We start from the raw sequence: 22,721 nt of genomic DNA on the forward strand, positions 1-22,721 counted from the left end.
TTCCACTACAAACCTTCCTCCAATCTGTAAAACAAACATTTACCACTACTCTCTGGTTCCTTTCACTCGGCTAGTTTCTTATCCAAGTTCCTACTTTCCCTTTTATTCCATGGCCGAGAATTTTGCTGAAAAGTCTTTTGTGTGGCACCGTATCAAATGCCTTTTGAAAATCCATATACACATCAACGTTTCCCTTATTAACCCTTTCTGCTACCTCCTCAAAACACCCCAGCAAGTTAGTTAAACATGATTTTTTTCCTTGATGAATCCATGCTGGCTTTCTTTAATTGTCCTGCACTTGTCTAAGTGATGATTGATTTTATCCCATACTTATTGTTTCAAAAGTGTCCCTGCCACTGAGGTCAAAATGACTGGCCTGTAGTTGCCAGCTTTATCCTTCCATCCCTTTTTGAACAAGGGTGTAACATTCACAGGTCTCCAGTCCTCTGGCACCTCTTCTGTGTCTGAGGAAGGCTGGAAGATTATCACTCGTGCCTCTGCACTTGTATTGCCTCTGTTCTTGCTGTTCAGTGAGACCTGACCACTAACTGAGTGAGTGAGTCTGTATCAATGTAACTCAGATAGACACTGCTTGTTGGAACAGACCTGGGGAGAAGGAAGCTTTGAATTAGCCACTAGAATTTCTGTTCTCCACAATTGGGAATAGGGAATGCTTTCCAAACATTCAAAACGACGAATCAAGTCATTAAAGAGCATTTGTTTTTAGCTGAATTATTTGCTAGAATTAGAGTGAAGGAGTGGGATTGACCCACAGCCTGAGCCACCACTTTAAGGACAGGAAGAGAGAATCTGGAGAGGGGAAAAGAATTAGCAGGTGACTGGGCACTGAATCTGGAACAATGAGCAGAGAGAGGGAGGAGTGTGTGGGACAGGGATTTATAGATTTGGGGGAAATGAAAGGAGAAAGAATATTCCATCGAAACTAGAATTGTCTGTTCTGAATTTCTATCCTGTACTGACAGTGTTGACTTTTGTAAACTGTGTTTACAGGGGATTAGAGGGAGAGGATTTTCAGATGGGGAAACTCAAACCAAAAATCTCGACAAGATCTTATAGAATCACTGAATTCATAAATGACCAGCCTTTGATTATGGAAGGAGAAGTGTTTGTCTGTTCTGTCTGTGGGGAATTTTCACATCATAATTTGACTGGAAACTCACCAAGACACATACACCTGAGTCAGAACATATGTCGGGGTCAAACCTGACATCACTTGTGCAAAACGTCTGGTTTAGTCTCAGACAGTTGCCAGGGAGAGGAATCGAGTTGGTATCTAGGGAATGAAAACAATGGCTTTGGTCTTCCCAATATTTAATTGGAGGAAATTTCTGCACATCCACCATTGAATATCAGACAAACAATCTGATAATTTAATAAAAGTGGAGAAGTGGAGAGAGGTGGTGGTGAGGTAGAGCTGGGCACTGTCAGTGTACATGTGATAACTGACATTGTGTTTTCAGAAGATGTCGCTGTGGGGAACATGTTGATGAGAAATAAGAGGCCAAGGCTGGATCCTTTGGGGACACCAGAGATAACTATGGGAAGGGAAGACATTACAAGTGATTCGCTGACGATGGTTAGATAGAGAAGAATAAAACCAGGAGAGAAGAGCCCCACCCAGCTGGACGACAGTGGAAAGGTGTTAGAGCAGAATGGTGTGGTCAACCCTGTCAAAGGCTACAGACAGGTAGAGAAGGGATAGTTTCCCTTTGTCCCAGTCACATAAGATGTGATTGGCGCTTTGATCAGTGCTGTTTCAGTACAGTGGCAGGGCAGAAACCTGATTGGAGGGATTCAAACATAGAGTTCTGGGAAAGATGGGCACGGATTTGGGAGGTGTGAACATGTTTGAGGAGTTTGGAGAGGAAAGGGAGGTTGGAGATGGGACAGCAATTTGTAAGGGCAAGGCCAAAGGTTTGTTTATTGACGAGGGCTTGATGATGTCAGATTTGAAGGAGAGAGGGACAGTAACTGAAGAGACATTGACAATCTCAGCGAACATGGGGAAGTTGGGTGACCAGCAGTTTAGTGGGAATAGGGTCAATGGAGCAGGAGGTGGGTCTCATGGACAAGATGAGCACTAAGGTGGCATGAGAGGAAATGGGAGCGAAACTAAAGAAAGCTGTGGCTTCAGGGCTCAAACAAGGGGGATCTTTAGAGACAGTTTGTCCCGGTGGGCTAGTGGAAGGGAGGGAAGCAGCAGAGGCAGCTGATCAGATTGTTTCAATCTTAGTGCCAAAGAAGCTCCATGAGCTCCTCACACTTGTTGTTGGAGGTGAGGATGGAGGAGACGGGGAGAGAGGGAGAGCACTTCAAAAGGACCTAATTTGTATGTTTAACACAGAGCTGATTTATTTGACTTTATTCAGAATAATAATGGCTATAACTGGGTTGGAGTTTATTAACATTAGTAGAAACAGATCCCAGTCAACTTGGTTCAGTCTAGGATGTGAATAACCGCAAAATCCATTCACTGTTGTCACTTGTGAATTCGCTGGTGTCTCAGCAGGTGGGATAACCTTCTCACACTCGGAGCAAATGAATGGTCTCTCTCCAGTGTGAACTCGCTGGTGTGTCAACAGGTTGGGTAACTGACTGAATCCCTTCCCACACGCGGAGTAGGTGAACGGTCTCTCTCCAGTGTGAACTCGCTGGTGTGTCAACAGGTTGGGTAACTGACTGAATCCCTTCCCACACGCGGAGTAGGTGAACGGTCTCTCTCCGCTGTGAACTCGCTGATGTGCAGTGAGTTGAGATGACCACCTGAACCCAGTCCCGCATTGAGAGCACCTGAATGGTTTCTCGTCACTGTGAACACGTTGATGGGACATCATTTCCCCGGAGCTTTTATAGCACTTCCCGCAGTCTGAGCATTTGAACGGTCTCTCCCCAGTGTGAATTCGCTGGTGTTTCAGCAGGTTAGTTGAATGAGTGAATCCCTCCCTACACACTGAGCAGGTGAATGGTCTCTCCCCAGTGTGAACTCGCTGGTGTGTGTGCCAGCAGGTCAGATGTCTGAGTGAATCCTTTCCCACACGTGGAGCAGGTGAACGGTCTCTCCACAGTGTGAAGTCGCTCATGTTTCAGCAAGTTGAATGGCTGAGTGAATCCCTTCCCACACACGGAGCAGGTAAATGGTTTCTCCCCAGTGTGAACTCGCTGGTGTGTCAGCAGATGGGATGAACAAGTGAATCCTTTCCCACACATGGAGCAGGTGAATGGTTTCTCTCCGGTGTGACTGTGCCGATGAGTTTCCAGTTCAGACGGGTAATTGAAACCCTTCCCACAGTCTCCGCATTTCCATGGTTTGTCCCCATTCTCACTGCATTTATGTTTTGACAGGCCTGATGATCGGCTGAAGCCTCGTCCGCACACAGAACACGTATATGTTTTCTCCCCACTGTGAATGGTGCTTTTTCCTTCCATGTTCAAAATCCGATGATATTCAGGATTTGATAACTTGGGCGACTCCGTCAGATCCAGATGTGATGTTTGGTTTGAGTTTCCCGACTGTAAATCCTCCCCTTCTAACACCCTGTTGAATTGATTTAAAACATAAAAAAGGGAATGAGAGAGAACCCACAAAAACACAAAGGCAGGTTGTGAAATTGAGCTGAATGAATCTGGGAATTTTTGGGGCCGGCACGAGGAAAGAGTGACCATGAAAACTGCTGGATTGTCATAAAAACCCAACTGGTTCGCTAATGTCCTTCAGGGAAGGGAACCTGCCACCCGGTCTGGGCCGACACAAGACTCTGGTGTCAAAAATAAAACAAGTATTAGGGGCAGCAGGAGACAACATGGCCCTTCGAGACTGCTCCGTCATTCAACATGATTGTGGCTTCTCTTAGGCTTCAACTCCACTTTCCCGCCCACTCCCCATATCCCTCGACTCTCTGAGACACCAAAAATCTCCCCACCTCAGCCTGAAATATATTCAGTGATGGAGCATCCACAGCCTGCTAGGCTGGAGAAAAGGAGAGAGAGAGAAAGTCAGAGAGGGGAGTGGGAGAGGCAGGGGTGAGGAGAGGGCTTTTCAGAGACCTATAAATAGACCAGAACTTTGACAGAATCTCCCAAACCTTCAACCTCTACCCCCGAGAAGGATCAGGGTAGCAGGTGTATGTGAACACCATCACCTCCAAGTTCCCCTCCAAGTCACACACCCTCCTGACTTGTCTGACATCCAGAACTGGATGAACAGAAATTTCATCCATTTAAATATTGGGAAGATTGAAGCCATTGTCTTCAGTCCCCACTACAAACTCCACTCCCTAGACACCGACTCCATCTCTCTCCCTGACAACTGTCTGAGACTGAACCAGACTGTTCACAACCATGGTGAAATATTTCACCCCAAGATGAGCTTCCAACCACATATCCACATCATCACCAAGACCGACTATTTCCACCTCAGTAACATCGCCCGACTCCACCCCTTATTTTAAAATTTCTGCATGGCTGCTCCCTATTGCTGGAATCTCCTCCAGCATCACAACCTTCGGAGATATCTGCGCTCCTCTAATTTGGCCTACTGAGTGTTCCTGATTTCTATTGTTCCACATTCGTGCCCATTCTGTCACTTTCCAAGGCTCCAAGCTCTGGAATTCACTCCCTAAACCTCCGCCAGTCACTACCTCTTTTTCCTCCTTTAATTTACTCTGTAAAACCCACTTCTTTGACCAAACGCTTGGTCACCTGCCCTAATATCTCCTCATGTGGCTCAGTGTCAAACCTTGCTTTGTAACATTTCTGTGAAATGCGTTGGAACATTATCTTACATTAAAAGTGCTCTATAAATACAAGTTGTTGATTTGGACATATATCAATGTTCTTTCATCATCACTGGGTGAATAACCTGTAACTCCTTACCTAACAGCATTGTGGGAGCACCTTCACCACACGGACTGCAGCGTTTCAAGAAGGTCAAACATCATCTTCTCCACAGGTAACTGGGGATTGGCAATATTTGCTGGTATCTGTGGAGAGGGAAACAGAGTAAATGTTTCAGGGTTTGCAGAATGATTTACACGAGTAAAAATGCTGCAGAATTTGATGATCAATATAAGCTCAGAAGTGGAATAGAAATGGACTATAGTGCAGGAAAAACAATTCCTGACTATGAAAGATACTGTGGGAAGATAAAGCTGGGAACCAGCAGCACATGGTCAGGGGATGGGCAGCAGTGGAAACCTCATTGAGACACGGTCAGCAGAAGTAACAATAAAATACTAAACATAACTCAGATAGATCCATTATTAGAGACAGAGGAAGGTGGACAATGGTAGAGAGGTGATCAGGGAGGGCAGAGGTGAAACAGAGCAATGGATGGACATGGATTCAGATCCTCAGTAAAGGAGTCACACCAGCCCCAGAGATTTGGAACCTCTCACAGAAAACAGAGCACAGCACTAAAAGCTCTAAATTGTAGACGGATGGTGAAAAATACTCACCTCAGAAACAATATCACCATTTTCAAATTTAAACTCTCCTGCTGGAGCCTGCAGCTGAAAAGATAGCAGAAACACTGGAGTCAGAGAAAAATCTCCCAGTTGAGGAAATACCCAGGAAGCAGGGTGATGTCACCATGTAATTGTCAATGTGCGATGATGTCACAGTGTAACTGTCGATGTGTGATGATGTCACAGTGTAACTGTCGATGTGCGATGATGTCACAGACACAGAACATCTGGGTCTGTGCAAACCAGTGATCACCAAACATTATGAAGGATGTGAGGGTCCTTGAGAGGGGGCAGAGGAGATTTATCAGAATGGGTCGAGGGATGAGGGATTTTAATTGTGAGATTAAATTCAAGAAACTGAGGTTGTTCTCCTCGGAGTAAAGGAGCTTGAGGGGAGATTTGATAGAGGTGTACAGGATTATGAAAGATAGTTAAATAAAAGCTGTTCCCATTAGCTGATTATGAAAGGATTAAGGGACAGAGATTTAAGATTTTAGGTAAGATCCACAATGTGAGGAAGAGATTTTTTACCCAGTAACTGAAAATGACCTCAATACTTACATTCAGGTCCTGGTGAATCAAGAGACTTTCAGATTTTGTCGTGATGTTTGGTTTCAGTTTCTCATTTCCCTCAAGTATCCCTTGAATTCCTCCTCTTCTAACATCCTGTAAATGGAATTCAAAAAATCCATCACGGTCAATCCAGGATTGAAATTCAGAAAGAACAAACGTTTCTCTTGGTCTGAGTTTGCTGTGTGTAAATCCTCCCCTTCTAACCCCCTGTAAAAGGAGTTTCCAAAATCCATCCCTCAGTCCAGGATAGAAATTCACAGTATACTCTCCTCCTGCTACCTGGAACAGGATGGCCGCGCATGCGCCCTGCTGCACATTGCCCCTATAAAGATGGCGGCCGTTACCCTGGGCCTGGCGAAGGGAGAAATCCAGACTTTTTCGGCCCGTTCTCTGCAAACACACGACCGGTACCTTGTTATTTCGTGTCTGCGGCCTGCACTGTGTCGTTATGAAGCCTCCCTGCCCACTCCGCTGGCTCCATTCCTCCTCACACACCCACTAACTCTGTTAGTTTGCTCCACTCGACATTCTCTCACCCGCTCTGAGCATCTTCAGTCACAGACCAGCACTGCGCATGCTCATGGATCCGACCGCAATGCGCATGCCTCACCACTCCCAGCACTGCGCATGCGTATGGCGTTGCTGTTGTGAAGATTGGGCATATTCTGCCCCGCAGGGAATGCTGCGTGGCCGATCCGCCATTGAAAGATCACGTTGTAGGACAAAGGTAATAAGAATACGATGAGTGCCATAGGGGAAAGACATAAAATTGTTGAATCAATGATACAGCGGCCAAATTGCTCCGGAGTCCACCGCAATTCTCGCCTGGATGCAGAACAAACCCCGACAGTTAGATAAGAACTCAGTGTAGTCTCAGCAGATGGGGTGAGCTAGTAACATTTCCCCCGATACATGGAACATTTAAACCGTGTCTTGCCAGCATCTCTGCTCTGATTGTGGATCAAATTTTTTGAACTTTTAAAGTTGGAGTGTTAACATGTGGGCAAACTGAATAAAGCCCTTTGCACATGTGAAGTATCTGACTGGTCTCCCACCAGCAAGACTGTGTTGCTGTGTCAGTAAATGGGATGAGAGTGAATCCCTTTCCAATTTTAACTGGTGAACAATCTGTTTACAGTGTGAGTTTATCTACACATTTTCAGCTCAGACATGGATCTCAAAATCAACTGGTAATGGGTTCCACATTCTTAGCACTACATTAGAAAAAGGAAGAGGAGTAGGCCATTCGGCCCCTCAAGCCTACTCCGCCATTTAATAAGATCATGGCTGACCTGATAGTCACCTGAAATCTGTATCCCACCTATCACTGATAACCTATCACTCTCTTGCTTCCCAAGGATATATTGACCTCTGCCTTAATAATATTCAAAGACTTTGCTTCCACAGCCTTTTCAGGAACAGAGTTCCAAAGTTTCACGACCCTCTGAGAGAAAAAAAATCGCCTCATCTCCATTTTAAATGGGTGACCCCTTGTTTTTAAACAGCCATTCCGAGTTCTAGATTCTCTCATAAGAGGTAACATCCTCTCCAAATCCGCCCTGTCAAGTACCCTGAGGACCTAATATATTTCACTGATCAGGTAAAGTAAATCAAAATACTGCAGATGCTGGTTATCTGAAATAAAAACAGAAAATGCTGGAATTCTCAGCAGATCTGGTAGTGACTGTGGAGAGAGAGACATGGTTTTCATTTCAGGTCTGTAACCTTTCATCAGAACTGCACTGCATCTGAAATGTTCATAATGCCTCTCAATCCAAAGATGTTGCCAGATGTAGTAAGGGAACTCAAGAAGGAAATGAAAATCCCCTTTGAGGAATGGAATCCAATGCAAATGAAGGGTGAACTGCCCGACTGACCAGAGACAGTCAAGGCACCTTTCCCTTCTTTAAGACGCTGGAACATTGACTCTAATTTTATCAGTGAAATTAACTGATTTGAGACATTGAAAGGATTCTCGTTACTGCATATCAGGAATTCAAACCTAATATCGGCTTCAGGACAATCAGAATACTTGGTATCAGACAAGACAATGAAAGGCTCGAAGGGAGATGGCACCGGTTGTAAGAGAGCTCGTTCCCGGTGACATGGATGCGTCTGCAGTGGGTGGGATCAGACTGTTTCCAAGTATCTGGAATGAATTTCCCACCCTTTATTTTGGAAGAGTAAAACTGATAGAGCGTGATAGCTATCTGGGTTGTGGCAATCTGAAGATTAGACTCACTGACACCCTGGTTTGGATACCTCATCAGTTCGGTTTGTGTAAGTGTCTGTGGCGCAACTGGTCAGCGTGTTTGCCTGTTAACTGAAAGGTTGGTCATTCAAGACCACCCAGGGGGTGAAGATTTTTACTGTTTTTTCCCCTCATCACCATTCATTGTCATACAGTTCCAGGTTGTCATTGGGTACTTGGGCTGCAAGATATCCCCAAACGGTGGCAGGACTTCTGTTGTCCAGTGAGCTCCCACAAAAACAGCTTCTTTTTAAAATTACGTTCTCTGTCAAATACAATGAGAAAAGATTTGGACCCACTATGTACCTTCGTCTAACCCATCAGAAATTCATGAAATTATTGGAATCGAACGAACCACTCAATTATTCTCTCTTCCTCAACTCCACAGTGAGTGAGACAGGGAAAAGCAGAAAAGCAGCAATATTCCGGCCCCGCACACTCCAATCACCCGCTGCCAGCAGAAAGCGGCGACTGCAGCTTCAATCAGCGGGTTACTGCCCATCCCTGGGATGCGATATACTCCAACCCGGGCCAAACCTCCCAATACACCGAGCACAGGCTCTGGAAAACGCAGGTAGATTATATCCCGGTCACTAAACCTCCGAGCAGCATTTACAGAATTCTCGAGTGAGTGAGTCACAAATAAAAGTCACACCAACTTTCTAAACTTTTCACTGTAAAATTCCTTCATTTTATTGAAAAGCTGACTGTTGTGAATCTGAAAATGAGCACCATGGGATTTGTGTTACTGAGTGACTTGTTTTCCATTGTTTTCCCGTCAGGTTTGCAATTCAAATTGTGTTGGATATTGAAGCGATTCTGATTTCAAAATGAGGATCCGAAGTAGCTAAATATTAAATGCAGGAGAAAATCCTGAGGAAAATGGATCACAGTATTTGGAAGGAGGTGCAGCTAAGAAGCAGAAGATGTGAATGATGTGATTGATGATTGAGGGGAATGCATTGCAACTTTGGGGCATTTGTAGGCCAATTACGTTCCACACTTTAAAATTCCGGTCAAGCTGAGGTATCAGGTAGAAAGCAACAGGTTTAACCATGTATATTGGGATACAAAACAATGTTTCATGTTCCTAGCTAGCTTAGTCGGCAGAGCATGAGAATGTTAATCTCTGGGTCATGGGTTCGAACTCCTCGCTGTTGCTGTAATACTTTGAAAATCTGAATAAAAGTCGTACTGTCTGGAAACATTGACCCTCACTTCAGCTGCTGAGTTTTTCCAGCATATCCTGTTTTTGCTTCAGATTTCCATCATTCACAGTAATTTGCTTTTATCTTTTTAATTTGAAATCTTGCTGCTTAAATAAAACATCAACTGATCACTGCGGCTCCTGTGAACTTACATGGCAGACATTCATCACTGAAAGCAACTGACACACGTCAAATTCAAAGTACTTTCATGTCGCATCTCTTTCTGCTTCTGTCTCGCCCCCAGCTCCCTCTGCCCGTCCAGCTCCCAGGTCAATTAGCTGCTTCATGCAGACACAGTGAATTCGTGGGAATGGGTAAAACTCGTGGGGAAAGAGACACCTGGATCTCATCTTCCTGATTCTCCCAGATACTGATTACAGGAAACTCTTTCGAGTTATCAATAGTCACAGATTGCAACTCTTTCAAGTACAGTCACAGTTTTTGGTTTCCGGGAGTGGGACATGAACCCACAACCCTCTGATTCAAAGGCGATGGTGCTATGGACTGAGCCACAGCTGACACCTCTTGTGCACAGTGCCGATTATCTACAGTCACTCCCCTCCAAATTGTTCAGCTTTTTAATTGATTTTCACACTGGGTTTCAATGTGAAGAAAGCAAAGCTGTGATAAGCTTATATTGTTCAGCAGATGTACTGCAAGAAGTTACATAACAGGCTGATGATAACAGTGCTCTTTGGACGTGGTGAGCTCCAGTGAAGGATTGACACCATTAATGTGTCGCTCAATTAGTCTCGTGACAAATCTCGTGCTGGAAATGACAAGAAAACCCGTTGAATTTGTTCCGTGTTTTGGTTTCAAAAGAGCCGAATACAAGGTAAGAAAGTACATCTCGCTCGAGTGGGTTATAAAATGGCAGAATGACCCGTGCTGTTGCTATAAAATTATAGAAAGTTACAGCACAGAAAGAGGCCATTCGGCCGGGCGTGCTGCTTTCAACGAGCAGTAGTGATTGTTTGATCCATCAGGAGTGATATTTGTGCCGGTGTAAACCGTAGGCGGCAAAATTCGTACTTCTCCCACCCAAACTTTGCCTCACACCAACATTTCTACATTCAGTGCTTTGCAACTTTTCCTCTTCCTTCATTCCCTCACTTCACTTGAACCAAGTGTGATGTTATCCAGCTCTGAGGCAAAACTGAAACTCTCACTTCTCTGATTCTGGTGGAGCTTTTAAACGTTTCCAATCAATCAAAAATCAACACTTGTTCCAACAAATTCAGTAACTCGACATTCCCTGACCGGGAATCGAACCCGGGCCGCGACGGTGAAAGCGTCGAATCCTAACCACTAGACCACCAGTGAATCTACACCAGAAGTTTTTGATTTGGCTTATCTGCGCTGCTTTTGCCTGTTGTTTTTCAGTTTAGATCTCTTTCACCACAAAACTGCCTGTTTAGGTTCAAGATAAACGACTTCTTCAGCCAATGAAAACAACGGTTGCTGTGAGCTGGAATATGAAATTGACAGTGAGGTGAAATAGCCCCACAAGCTGCTCATGTATAACTTTCAATTTCCAAAACCCTCCACCCTATTCGCTGTTGGTCCAATGGCAGCGCCGATTCCCAGTCACTGGACATCAGGGAAACTACCAACAAGGATTGACAATTGCATTATGGAGGCAATTTATGACATTTTCTTTTTCATTCCCGATCTCTTTCACCAGAGACAACTTTCTCCGAACAATTGATCTGTTTGGGTTGAACACAAGTGACTTCTTCACCAAAGAGATGAACCATTGCTGATGGCTGGAACATGAAATCGATACTTTCCTCCTTTAAGACAGTTCTTAAAGCCTCCCCCTTTGACCGAGCTTTTAGACATCTGACCGAATATGTGTCTCGGTGTCACACTTTGATATATAATGCTCCTGGGGAACGTCTTATGACGTTTCATTAGGTTAAAGGTGCTTTATAAATATAAGCTGTTGTAGGATATATATGGAAAGGTTCAGACTTATATCTTTTTACTTTTAAAATCTTGCTGCTTGAAATAAAAAGAAACACCAACTAATCACTGCGGCTCCTGTGAAACTTACAAGACTGTCATCCATCACTGAAAGCAACTGACACACATCTAATTCAAAACACTTTCATGTCACATCTCATTCTGCTTCTGTCCCTGTCTCGCCTCCAGCTCCCTCTACCCGTCCAGTCCCCAGGTCAATTAGGTGCTTCATGCAGACACAGTGAATTCGTGGGAATGGGTAAAACTCGTGGGTAAAGAGACACCTGGATCTCATCTTCCTGATTCTCCCAGATACTGATTACAGGAATGTGCACAGCGCCTATTATCCACAGTCACACTCCTCCCAGTTGTTCAGCTTTGAAACAGATTTACACACTGGGTTTCCATGTGAAGAAAGCTGAGCTGTGATAAGCTTATATTGTTCAGCAGATGTACTGCAAGAAGGTACGTAACAGGCTGATGGTAACAGTGCTCTTTGGACGCGGTGAGCTCCAGGGAAGGATTGGCACCATTAATGTGTCGCTCAATTAGTCTTGTGACAAATCTCGCACTGGAAATGACAAGAAAAGTCCCTGAATTTGTTCCGTGTTTAGGTTTCAAAAGAGCCGAATACAAGGTAAGAAAGCGCATCTCGCTCGAGTGGGTTACAAAATGGCAGAATGACCCGTGCCGTTGGGAAACATAAAATTATAGAAAGTTACAGCGCAGAAAGAGGTCATTCGGCCGGGCGTGCTGCTTTCAAAGATTAGTAGTGATTGTTTGATCCATCAGGAGTAAAATTTGTGTCAGTGCAAACAGTAGGCAGCAAAATTCGTACTTCTCCCACCCATATTTTGCCTCACACCAACATTTCTACAGTCAGTGTTTTGCACCCAGCCCTTCTCCTCTCTTCTTCCTTCATTCCCTCTCTCCACTTGAACTAAGTGTGATGTTTTCCAGCTCTGAGGCAAAACTTAAACTCTCACTTCTCTGATTCTGGTGGAGCTTTTAAACGTTTCCAATCAATGAAAAATCAACATTCGTTCCAACAAATTGACATTCCCTGACCGGGAATCAAATGCGGGCCGCAGCGCTGAGAGAGCCGAATCCTAACCACTAGACCACCAGGGAAGCTGCACCAATAATTTTCGATTTGGCTTGGCTACGCTGCTTTTGCCTATTGCTTTTCAGTTCAGATCTCTTTCACCACAAAACTGTCTGTTCAGGTTCAAGATAAACGACTTTGTCAGCCAATAAAAACAACGGTTGCTGTGAGCTGGAACATGAAATTGACAGTGAGGTGAAATAGTCCCACAAGCTGCTCATGTGTAACTTTCAATTTCCAAAACTCTCCACCCTATTCGCTGTTGGTCTAATGGAAGCGCCGATTCCCAGTCACTGGACATCAGGGAAACTACCAACAAGGCTTGACATTTGCATTATGGAGGCAACTCATGACATTTTCTTTTTCATTCCCGATCTCTTTCACCAGAGACAACTTTTTCCGACTAATTGGTCTGTTTGGGTTGAACACAATTGACTTCTTCCCCAATGAGAAGAACCATTGCTGATGGCTGGAACATGAAATCGATACTTTCCTCCATTAAGACAGTTCTTAAAGCCTCCCCCTTTGACCGAGCTTTTAGTCATCTGACTGAATATGTGTCTCGGTGTGACACTTTGTAATATAATGCTCTTGGGGAACGCCTTTTGACTTTTCATTAGGTTAAAGGCGCTTTATAAATATAAGCTGTTGTTGTGTAGGATATATATAGAAAGGTTCAGTCTCCAGTTTTACCTTTCACGCTGATGCTTTCCTCCGCAACATTTTAACATGAATTCGCACAACTCATGTGAATCAAATTTGCGACGTTAACAACTTTTTCACCCCCTCAGGGAACTGAATCACATTGACGATCACAGAGAAACCAACACAGAGATATACACCGAGAGTGACAAAGGCCGAAGGAGAGACACACACCCAGAAAGCAAGGATGTCACCGACTTGGCTCAGTGTTTGATCCATTTCCGAAAGCAAATTTCCTGAATGCTGACAAATGAATGGGAATCAGAAAATACCGACGTATTTGGATAGGTTTCCTTCTAATCAACTGATAATTAATTTTGTTAAAATCAAAAATGGTGAAAACTTTAGTCAGCAGGATTCCAACCCTTGTGTTCATATTTACAACAAATATACATTATCGAACTTTCGCTCACACTCAAATAAACAAGTTTGGATAATGCTCTTGCCAGGTTTCAAACCGCAGCTCCATCACATGTGAAATGACCATGATCCCCACTGCCCTGCACAAACCCTGTGCTGTAAAGATCCCAATGGAGCTGTCTGGAATGTTAAACTGTGACGTCATGCAGCAGCACTTTGGGTCTTTGTTTTGAAGAAATGGAATTCGGCTGTTCTCATTAGGAATGCTGGAGACAGACTGATCAACAATGTTATCATCAAATGGCACAGCTCAGTAAGAGGACCTTCCACCCATGGTGTCTCTGTCAGTTTTGCACACAGAGCTTTATAATTAACGACAATTGCCTTCTCTTTCTCCTTAGCCCTGTTTCTTTTTCACTTTCAAGCCATTGTTCAATTCCCACTTGGAAACTCGGAGTCAAGAAAGCCAATACTGAAAGCTTCAGCTGGTTCCTCACCTGAGCAAATACGTCAGACTTGCTCCAGGCACTGACGTTTGCAGAGCTTTACTTTGGCCAGAAGAACAAGGCAATATAATTTGCAGGCTAACATGAATGATTTTTTAAATTCATTCACGGGATGTGGGCTTCACTGTCTGGGCCAACATTTATTGCTCATCCCAAATTGCCCTTGGGAAGGTGATCTGCCTTCTTGAACCGCTACAGTCCATGTGGTGTAGGTACACCCACAGTGCTGTTAGGAAGGGAGTTCCAGGATTTTGACCCAGTGACAGTGAAAGTACGGCGATATATTTCCTAGTCAGGATGGTGAGTGACTTGGAGGGGAACTTCCAGATGGTGGTGTTCCCATCTAACTGCTGCCCTTGTTCTTCCAGCTGGCAACGGTCGTGGGTTTGGACGCTGCTGTCTATGGAGCCTTGGTGAATTCCTGCAGTGCACCTTGTAGATGGTACACACTGCTGCTACTGCGCATTGGTGGTGAAGAGAGTGAATATGGATGTAGTGCCAGTCAAGCAGACTGCTTTGCCCTGGATGGTGTCCATTTTCTTCAGTGTTGCGGGAGCTGCACTCATCCAGGCAAGCAGGGAGCATTCCATCACACTCCGAACTTGTGCCTTGTAGATGGTGGACAGGCTTTGGGGAGTCAGGAGGTGACTTACTCGTTGCACGACTCCTAGCCTCTGACCTGCTCTTGGAGCCACAGTGTTTGTACGGCTAGTCCAGTTCAGTTCCGGGTCAATGTTAACCCCAAGGGTGTTGATAGTGCGGGATTTGTGATGGTAATGCCATTGAACATCAAGGGGCGATGGTTGGATTCTCTCGTGTTGGAGATGGTCATTACCTGAGACTTGTGTGGTGTGAATGTTACTTGCTACTTGTCAGCCCAAGCCTGGATTTATCCAGGCCTTGCTGCATTTGGACATGAACTGCTTCAGTATCTGAAGAGTCGGGTATGGCGCTGAACATTGTGCAATCATCAGCGAACATGCCCACTTCTGATCTTATGATGAAAGGAAGGTCATTGGTGAAGCAGCTGAAGATGGTTGGGCCTAGAACACTACCCTGAGGAACTCCTGCAGTGATGTCCTGGAGCTAAGATGGCTGACCTCCAACAACCACAACCATCTCCCTTTGTGCTAGGTATAACTCCAACAAGCGGGGAGTTTTCCTCTGATTCCCATTGACTCCAGTTTTGCAAGGGCTCCTTGATGCCACACTCGATCAAATGCTGCCTTGATGTCAAAGGCAGTTACTCTCACCACATCTTTGGAGTTCAGCTCTTTTGTCTATGTTTGAACCAAGACTGTAATGAGGTCAGGAGCTGAGTGGCACTTGCGGAACCCAAACTGGACATCAGTGAGCAGGTTGTTGCTCAGTCAGTGCCGCTTGATAGCACTGTTGATGACCCCTTCCATTACTTTACTGATGATGGTGAGTGGACTGATGGGGCGGTAATTGGCCAGGTTAGATCATTCTCACTCTTTCATTCCCAATTTGGTGGGAAGAATGAGGAGAGAGGATAAATTACAGGGTTCCGGGGAAAAGGCCAGGTAATGGCCTTGACAAGACGGGCAGAAAGACTGCTTTCTCTGCTGTAACTTTTATGATTTCATACAACTAATAGTGGAATAGGAGCAATTTCTGTAGTCGTGGCCGAGTGGTTAAGGCGATGGATTAGAAATCCATTGGGGTTACCCCGCGCAGGTTCGAATCCTGCTGACTACGTTTCCTGTTATTTCTGATTTTAACCATGCGCAGACGGAACTAATTGTCCTTTGAATCGAGGAAAAGTGATCCAAACATATCCGTGATCTCTTATGTCCATTGATTGTCAGCCTTCTGCAAATCTCCAGCCGGAAATGGAAAAAAAAATGAGCCAATTTGGTGACATGATTTCATCCTGGCATTTGTCTCTCTTTAGGCCTCTGTCAGTCTCGGTGTATACCGCTGTTTGTTTTCCTTTGTGTGGGTCAATGTGGTTCAGTTCCCTGAGGAGGTGAACACATTTTTACGAATGCAAACTGTATTCACATTAGTTGTGCAACTTCACGTTACAATGTTACAGTGAAAAATATCAGGATGAAAGAGACAAGAGGAGTCTGTCTCTTTCTATGTATGGACTACAACAACAACTTATATTTATAAAGCTCCTTTTACCTAATGAAACGTCATAAGGCGTTCCCCAGGAGCATTGTATAACAAAGTACGACGCTGAGCTTCATATTCGGTCAGATGACTAAAAGTTCCGTCAAAGGGGGAGGCTTTAAGAACTGTCTTAAAGGAGGAAAGTATCGATTTCATGTTCCAGCAAACAGCAATGGTTTTTCTCATTGGCTGAAAACGTCATTTGTGTTCAAACGACACAGACCATTTGGTCAAAGAAACTTGTCCCTGGTAAAAGGGATCTGGGAAGGGAAAATGCCATAAGCAGCCTGCATGTGTCAAACTGCTAGGTTAGTGGTTAGAATGCGGTAATTTTATCAGTACAGCCTGCGTTCGATTCCTGGTTAGGGAGTTGAAACTTATTCCTCCTGGGCGAGCTGTTCAAATCAATGTGATTGATTTGCTGGTAGAAAATAACACTGTAAAGCTCTGCTAGAAATGATGGAGTGAGAGTGTAAGTTTGACATCAGAGCTGGAAATGTCACAAGGGCAAAACTCGGGAACAAACCCAGAGTCGGAGTGAGGGAGTGAAAATAAAAGAGAAGGGCTGTGGTGGGTTCCAAAGCACTGACAAAAGAGCTGGTGGTGCGAGGCAGAATATCATTCCTGTATTACCCATGTCACATGCAGCTCTAATTTCCTGATTTATCCCATGCCCAACATTACCACTACAGTTTGGTGGTCTATAAAGAACTCCCACCAATGTTTGCTGCCTCTTGTTGTTTCTTAGCTCCACCCAAACTAATTCCACATCTTGATCCTTCAATCTAAGATCCTCTGTCACTAATGTACCGATCTCGTTCCTTATTAACAGCGCGACCCGGCCTCTTTTTCCTTTTTGTCCATTCTTCCTAAAAGTATTCAGATCAACCAATCACACTGTTCTTTGGAAGCAGCACACAGGGCCGAATGGCCTCTTTTCTTTGCTGTAACTTTCTGTCATTTTATTTTTCCTAATACCACGGTTAAGATGAACTTTCTTACCTTCCATGTGATGCTTTGAATTCAAGACATTCAGCAAATTCAGCGAGTTTTCTTTTCATTTATGGCAGGGAATTTGGAACCGGACTCGTTGAGCGGCAACTAAATGTTCTCAATCGTCAGATGCAGCTCACCGAGTTCAAACAGGCACTGTCAGCATCAGCCTGTTACATACATTCTTGCTGTACATCTTCTGAGCTACAAGCTGATCACAGCTCCACTTTCTGCACATTGAAAGACAGTGTGAAAATAAGCACAATTTCAAATCTTAACAAGGTGCATATTTGTGATTTTCTGTGTGTGTCAATGTGGTTCAGTTTCCCATTTTTACCACCCAAACATTGGCCATGTTAGTTCTGTGGCTTCATATCAGCAAAAAAAAATGTTAAGGTGGTACAGGGAAAAAAAGAGCAGTTTTAAAACATTTCTCTCTTTTTCTTTGAGTGGAGACTGTTCAGCAACTAAATGTCCGGATGTTACAAACTGGATGATGATTGAAGATTTCACATGATCTTATTAAGTAGCTGAGAACGCTCGAGGGACCGAATGGCCAATTCCTGATCATAACTTTTTATATTCTAATTCAGTGTCAATGTTGGTGAAGACAATGTTTGTGTCTAATCTGAATGTGGTAGTGAGGCCGAGCGGGATCAGCCGCTGGTTCAGGTTTCGATCTCTCTGGTGATCTGGGCTTCACTCCCACTGCTGCCAAACTTTCTGGTGTTTGGTTATTTGAGGCGCTTCCCAAAAATTCTCCATGCGGTGAAGGAGCAGCTGATCTGTGCAGTGTTATATTTCAGTTGGAAGAATGAGGAGAGGCAGTGTAAATCCCAGGGTGACTGGGAAAAGGTGGGGCAATAGCACGGTCTTGATGACCTTCTTTCACTGGAACTCCCTGTATTCATTCTATTATTTTAAACAAACAACATGCAACCTTTACACAATTGTCCTGGTCGAGTGCTTAAGGCATTTTTCCACATCGTTTGAATCCTGCCAACTCCCTTTCTTCTCATTCCTGATTGACACAAACTGTCTGCAGAATATATTATCCGTCAAGTGAAAAAGAAAACCACCCAAAGACCCCCGTGTTTCTTACTTTTGTTCATCTGAAAACATTCACTACATTTGATCCCTGAAATGGATCAATAATTGACCAAGTTGGTGACATCCTTGCTTTCTGTGCGTTTGTCTCCCCTTAGGCCTCTGTCACTCTCGGTGTATGTGTCTGTGTGTGTTCCTCTGTGTGTGTCAATGTGGTTCAGTTCCCCAAGGGGATGGACACATATTCACTTCATAAACTTGATTCACATTAATTGTGCAGCTTCATATTAAAATGTCAAAGAGAAAAATATCAGGATGAAAGAGAGAGTTTGCAATGTTTGGAAGGAGGTGCAGCTAAGAAGTGGAAGATGTGAATGATGTTATTGCTGATTGAGAGGAATACATTGCAACCTTGGGGCTTTTGTAACTCTTTCGAGTTATCAACAGATCGCATGTAACTCTTTCGAGTACATTCACAGTTCTTTGTTTCCGGGAGTGGGACATGAACCCACAACCTTCTGATTCAAAGGCGAAGGCCGATTACCTTCCACACTTTGAAATTCAGAACAAGCTGAGGCTCCAGGGAGGAAGGAATATTGATCTCCCTGAATTTTTGTATAGGGAACAGTGAGTGTGCATTCCCGGCTAGTTTACCTGGTAAAGCGTGAGACTCTTAATCTCAGCATCGTGGGCTCGAGCCCCACGCTGGGCGCCGTGGTGTTTTTTAAAGCTTTGATGGGTGACCCCCAACTCCCCATCCCTCCAGCAGTGTCACCGCTCAAACTGAGTCTTTCTCCATCCCGCTTTGTTAATATCACAGCCGCTGGCTTCTGAGTGAAAACAGCCTCGGCTTCACTGGAAGTCGGAGAGTTTCGTGCTTCGGATTTAATACTTTCACCGCCGCAGCCCAGGTTAAACTCCTGATCAGGAGCTAACTTTTTCCTTACCGCTGTGTGAACTGTCACAACTCACAGGAATTCCTCGTGTAAACTGTTAAAGCGAACCTGGAATTTAATGTAGGGAAGTGTGAAGTGATTCATGTTGGTCGGAAGAATGAGGAGAGGCAACATCACATAAAGTGTACCATTCTGAAGGGGCTTCTGTGTTACAGAGCGAGTGGTTAGGATCTGGAATGCACGGCCTGAGAGTGTGAGGGAGACAGATTCAATCGCGGATTTCAAAAGAGAATTGGACAGAAAATGTAGGTCTCCGGGGAAAAGGACCACAACATTCTAACATGAAGTTGCACGAATAATGTGAATGAAGTTTGTGATGGTAAAAAAGTGTTCATCCCCTCAGGGAACTGAGCCACATTGACACACACAGAGAAACACACACAGACACATACACCGAGACTGACAGAGGCCTCAGGATCCACAAACACCCAGAAAGTTAGGATGTCACCAGCTTGTCCAATTATTGTTCCATTTCAGACTGCAGATTTGGTGAATGCTTGCAGATGAACGGAAATGAAGAAACGAGAAACAGAAGCAGGAGAAACACACGGGAGTGTTTGGAAAGTTGTTATTCCATTTCACCAACAATTAATTTAATTCTAGATTCACCTAAAGTAAGGAGCAGCAGACAGCGAGGATTGAAATCTACACGGGGAAAGCCCAAAAGATTTCAAATCTATTGTCTTAACCACTCATCCGCAATTACAGATCTCACATCAATTTCAGTCTTGTTCATATGAAATCACAGGTTATAACAGAGAAAGAGGGAGTTCGGCCCCACATATCCCTAGTCACCCTGCAATTCATACTGTGTCTCCTTGTTCTTCCTGCCAAGATGAAGATCTTAATACATCGACGGCCGTGAGCCGATGCTCAGGTGAAGTGACTGAAAGAACAAATCAAATGAAATTTTGATTCGAACCCACAAAGAGAACAGAGGCCAAATAAAACACCTTAACCCAGCCGGCCACGCTCCCACTATCAAAGGTAAACTAACCATTGCCTTGGGTGGTAACGGCTCCAAAATAGAACATAACAAACAGGAGCTGGGATTGACCATTTGCCTCACCAGTGCCTCATAGTGTCAGAGAATCAGATATAAGGCTACACACAGATAGAGGCCATTCAGCCCGGGCGTAGGAACAAAAGACTCAGGGGCAAGAGAAGACCATTCAGCCCTTTAACCCTGCTTCATCATTCATTAAGGTCACGGCAAATCTGGTTGTGGTCTCAACTCCGCCTTCCTGCCTGCCCCCCATAACCTTTGACCCCCTTGTCTATCAAAAATCTGTCTAATTCTGCCTTGTGTAAATGCAATGACCAAACCTCTGATGAAAATAATTCCACGGGCTAATGACCCTCTGAGAGGAAAAAATCTCCTTAACTCCGTCTGAAAAGGGAGATCTCTTACTCTCCTGGAAACTAACTCACCTGGTCCCACTCCCCCACCTTTTCCCCGGAGACCTGCATTTTCTGTCCAATTCTCTTTTGAAATCCGCGATTGAATCTGCCTCCCCCACACTCTCAGGTGGTGCATTCCAGATCCTAACCACTCGCTGTGTAACAGAGAAACCCCTTTAGAATTATCGGCTTCAGGACAATCAGAATACTCAGTAACAGACAAAACACCGAAAGGCTGGAAGGGAGATGACTCCGGTTGTAGGAGAGCTGGTTCCCAGTGACCTGGATGTGTCTGCAATGGGTGAGATCAGACTTTTTCCATGTGCCCACAATGAATGTCCCACCCTTTATTTGGGAAGAGTAAAACTGATAGGGAATAATTGTCATTGCAGTCACGGCAATCTGAAGCTTTCTCTCGCTGAGCCATTTGCTTAGGATATCTTACAGAGTGCTAACGCCTTCATCAAGTCTCTGTGGCGCAATTGGTCAGCGCGTTCGGCTGTTAACCGAAAGGTTGGTGGTTCGAGACCACCCAGGGACGAAACTGGCACTTTTTTCTCCCCATCATTACTCATTAACGCTCTGATTTGTTTCGGGGCCCTGAAACTACAAGAAAATCTATCCCACCCCCCACGTTGAAAACTCGGCTGTCACCCACTGAGTTCCCACACCAAGCTCTGTTTATGGATATTCATTTCAGATATAACAAAGAATATGAACGATCGTAAACCCCCATCTAAATCAATAGAGATCTATGAGGCTATTGGATTGAAGCAAGCCCATCAATTCGTCGCTCTTGCTCAGCTCCACGGTGAGTGAGACAGGAACAAGTAACAATATTCCAGTCCCGCACTCTCCAATCACCCGCTTCCAGTGGAAACATCTTCTTATTTTGCTGAATGTTATCTTCAGAAATGGTGAAGAGCGAATCTAATGTGGCTGCAAGATCCAGCATTCAGTTCACATTCAACAACAAACAGGAATGGGAGCGATGTAACTTTTCCACACAGCTGGGTGATAATGTTTCCCCGAGCATCGAATGGAGTAACTTGCACACGCGAAATGAGTGGGGTAACCACAACGCTACAGGAACATTTCCCTGCCTGGATCCCAATGGAGCTGTCTGGAATGTTAAGCGGTGATGTCATGCAGCAGCACTTTGGGTCTTTGTTTTGAAGAAATAGAATTCGGCTGTTCTCATTAGGAATGTTGGAGACAGACTGATCAACAATGTCATCATCAAATGGCACAGCGCAGCAAGAGGACCTTCCACCCATTCTATTTATAACCAGCCTTTTACAAAGATCTTGCCTATTAGTCCCAGTTTCCTTCTCCCTTTCCATGAATCAGAAATTTCTCCCTTTCAACCATTTCCAAATTCCCTTTTGAAGAAGGAGTTTCTGCAGAATCCATGCAGTTTGCCTTAATGAACATTTCCCTTACCCAATGAAATGAAGAGTTGGACTATGGTTCCTTCTGAAGTTTTTGATATAAACATTAGTTATTTGTGCAATTAATTTCATATTGAATTTACAAAAGACGAAATTATTCTGATCGGACATGTCCTCAGTATTTTCTCAGTCATGATGACCATGAAACTATCATTGATTGCCGTACAAACCCATGTGATTCACCAGTCCTTTAGGGAATTCAATCGGTCGTCCTTACCTGGTCTGAGTTGCATGTGACTCCAGACCCACAGTGATGTGGTTGATTCTTAACGGCCCTCCGAAATGGTTTAACAAGTTACAGAGCTGAAGGACAATTCGGGATGGGCAACAAATGCTGGCCAACGATGCTCATGAAAGAATGAAGATCCATGATGAGGAGCGATGAAAAGTGACTTGGTACCATCTCTCCCATTCCCTTGTGTTCAATCACAGTATCAGTTGCGCCTGCCTTTAGGGTAATGCTAGTCTTTGTTTAACACAAGTAGTCATCTTTCAATCAGTAAGTAACTGTGAATTTGCATTTGTAAACTCATTAATTCCTGTTGTTGACTGAAGAAACTGGTATTTCTTTTGTGCCTAGT

General features: G+C 44.4%; 1 protein-coding gene and 3 non-coding genes across 4 annotated transcripts in view; 3 read left to right on the top strand and 1 right to left on the bottom strand.

The window, feature by feature from the left end:
* Positions 1-22,721, top strand: part of LOC144673673 (uncharacterized) — a gene marked incomplete at its 5' end in the record, with an annotated part of 65,995 nt that overhangs the window by 4,494 nt on the left and 38,780 nt on the right.
* Positions 10,767-10,838, bottom strand: trnae-uuc (transfer RNA glutamic acid (anticodon UUC)). Its single transcript has one exon. It is a non-coding gene; the product is annotated as a tRNA-Glu (tRNA).
* On the top strand, positions 15,791-15,872 carry trnas-aga (transfer RNA serine (anticodon AGA)). The gene has a single exon. It is a non-coding gene; the product is annotated as a tRNA-Ser (tRNA).
* On the top strand, positions 21,157-21,230 carry trnan-guu (transfer RNA asparagine (anticodon GUU)). The gene has a single exon. It is a non-coding gene; the product is annotated as a tRNA-Asn (tRNA).

The sequence above is a fragment of the Cetorhinus maximus genome, unplaced genomic scaffold, assembly GCF_964194155.1.
Source record: "Cetorhinus maximus unplaced genomic scaffold, sCetMax3.hap1.1 HAP1_SCAFFOLD_431, whole genome shotgun sequence".
Taxonomy (NCBI): domain Eukaryota; kingdom Metazoa; phylum Chordata; class Chondrichthyes; order Lamniformes; family Cetorhinidae; genus Cetorhinus; species Cetorhinus maximus.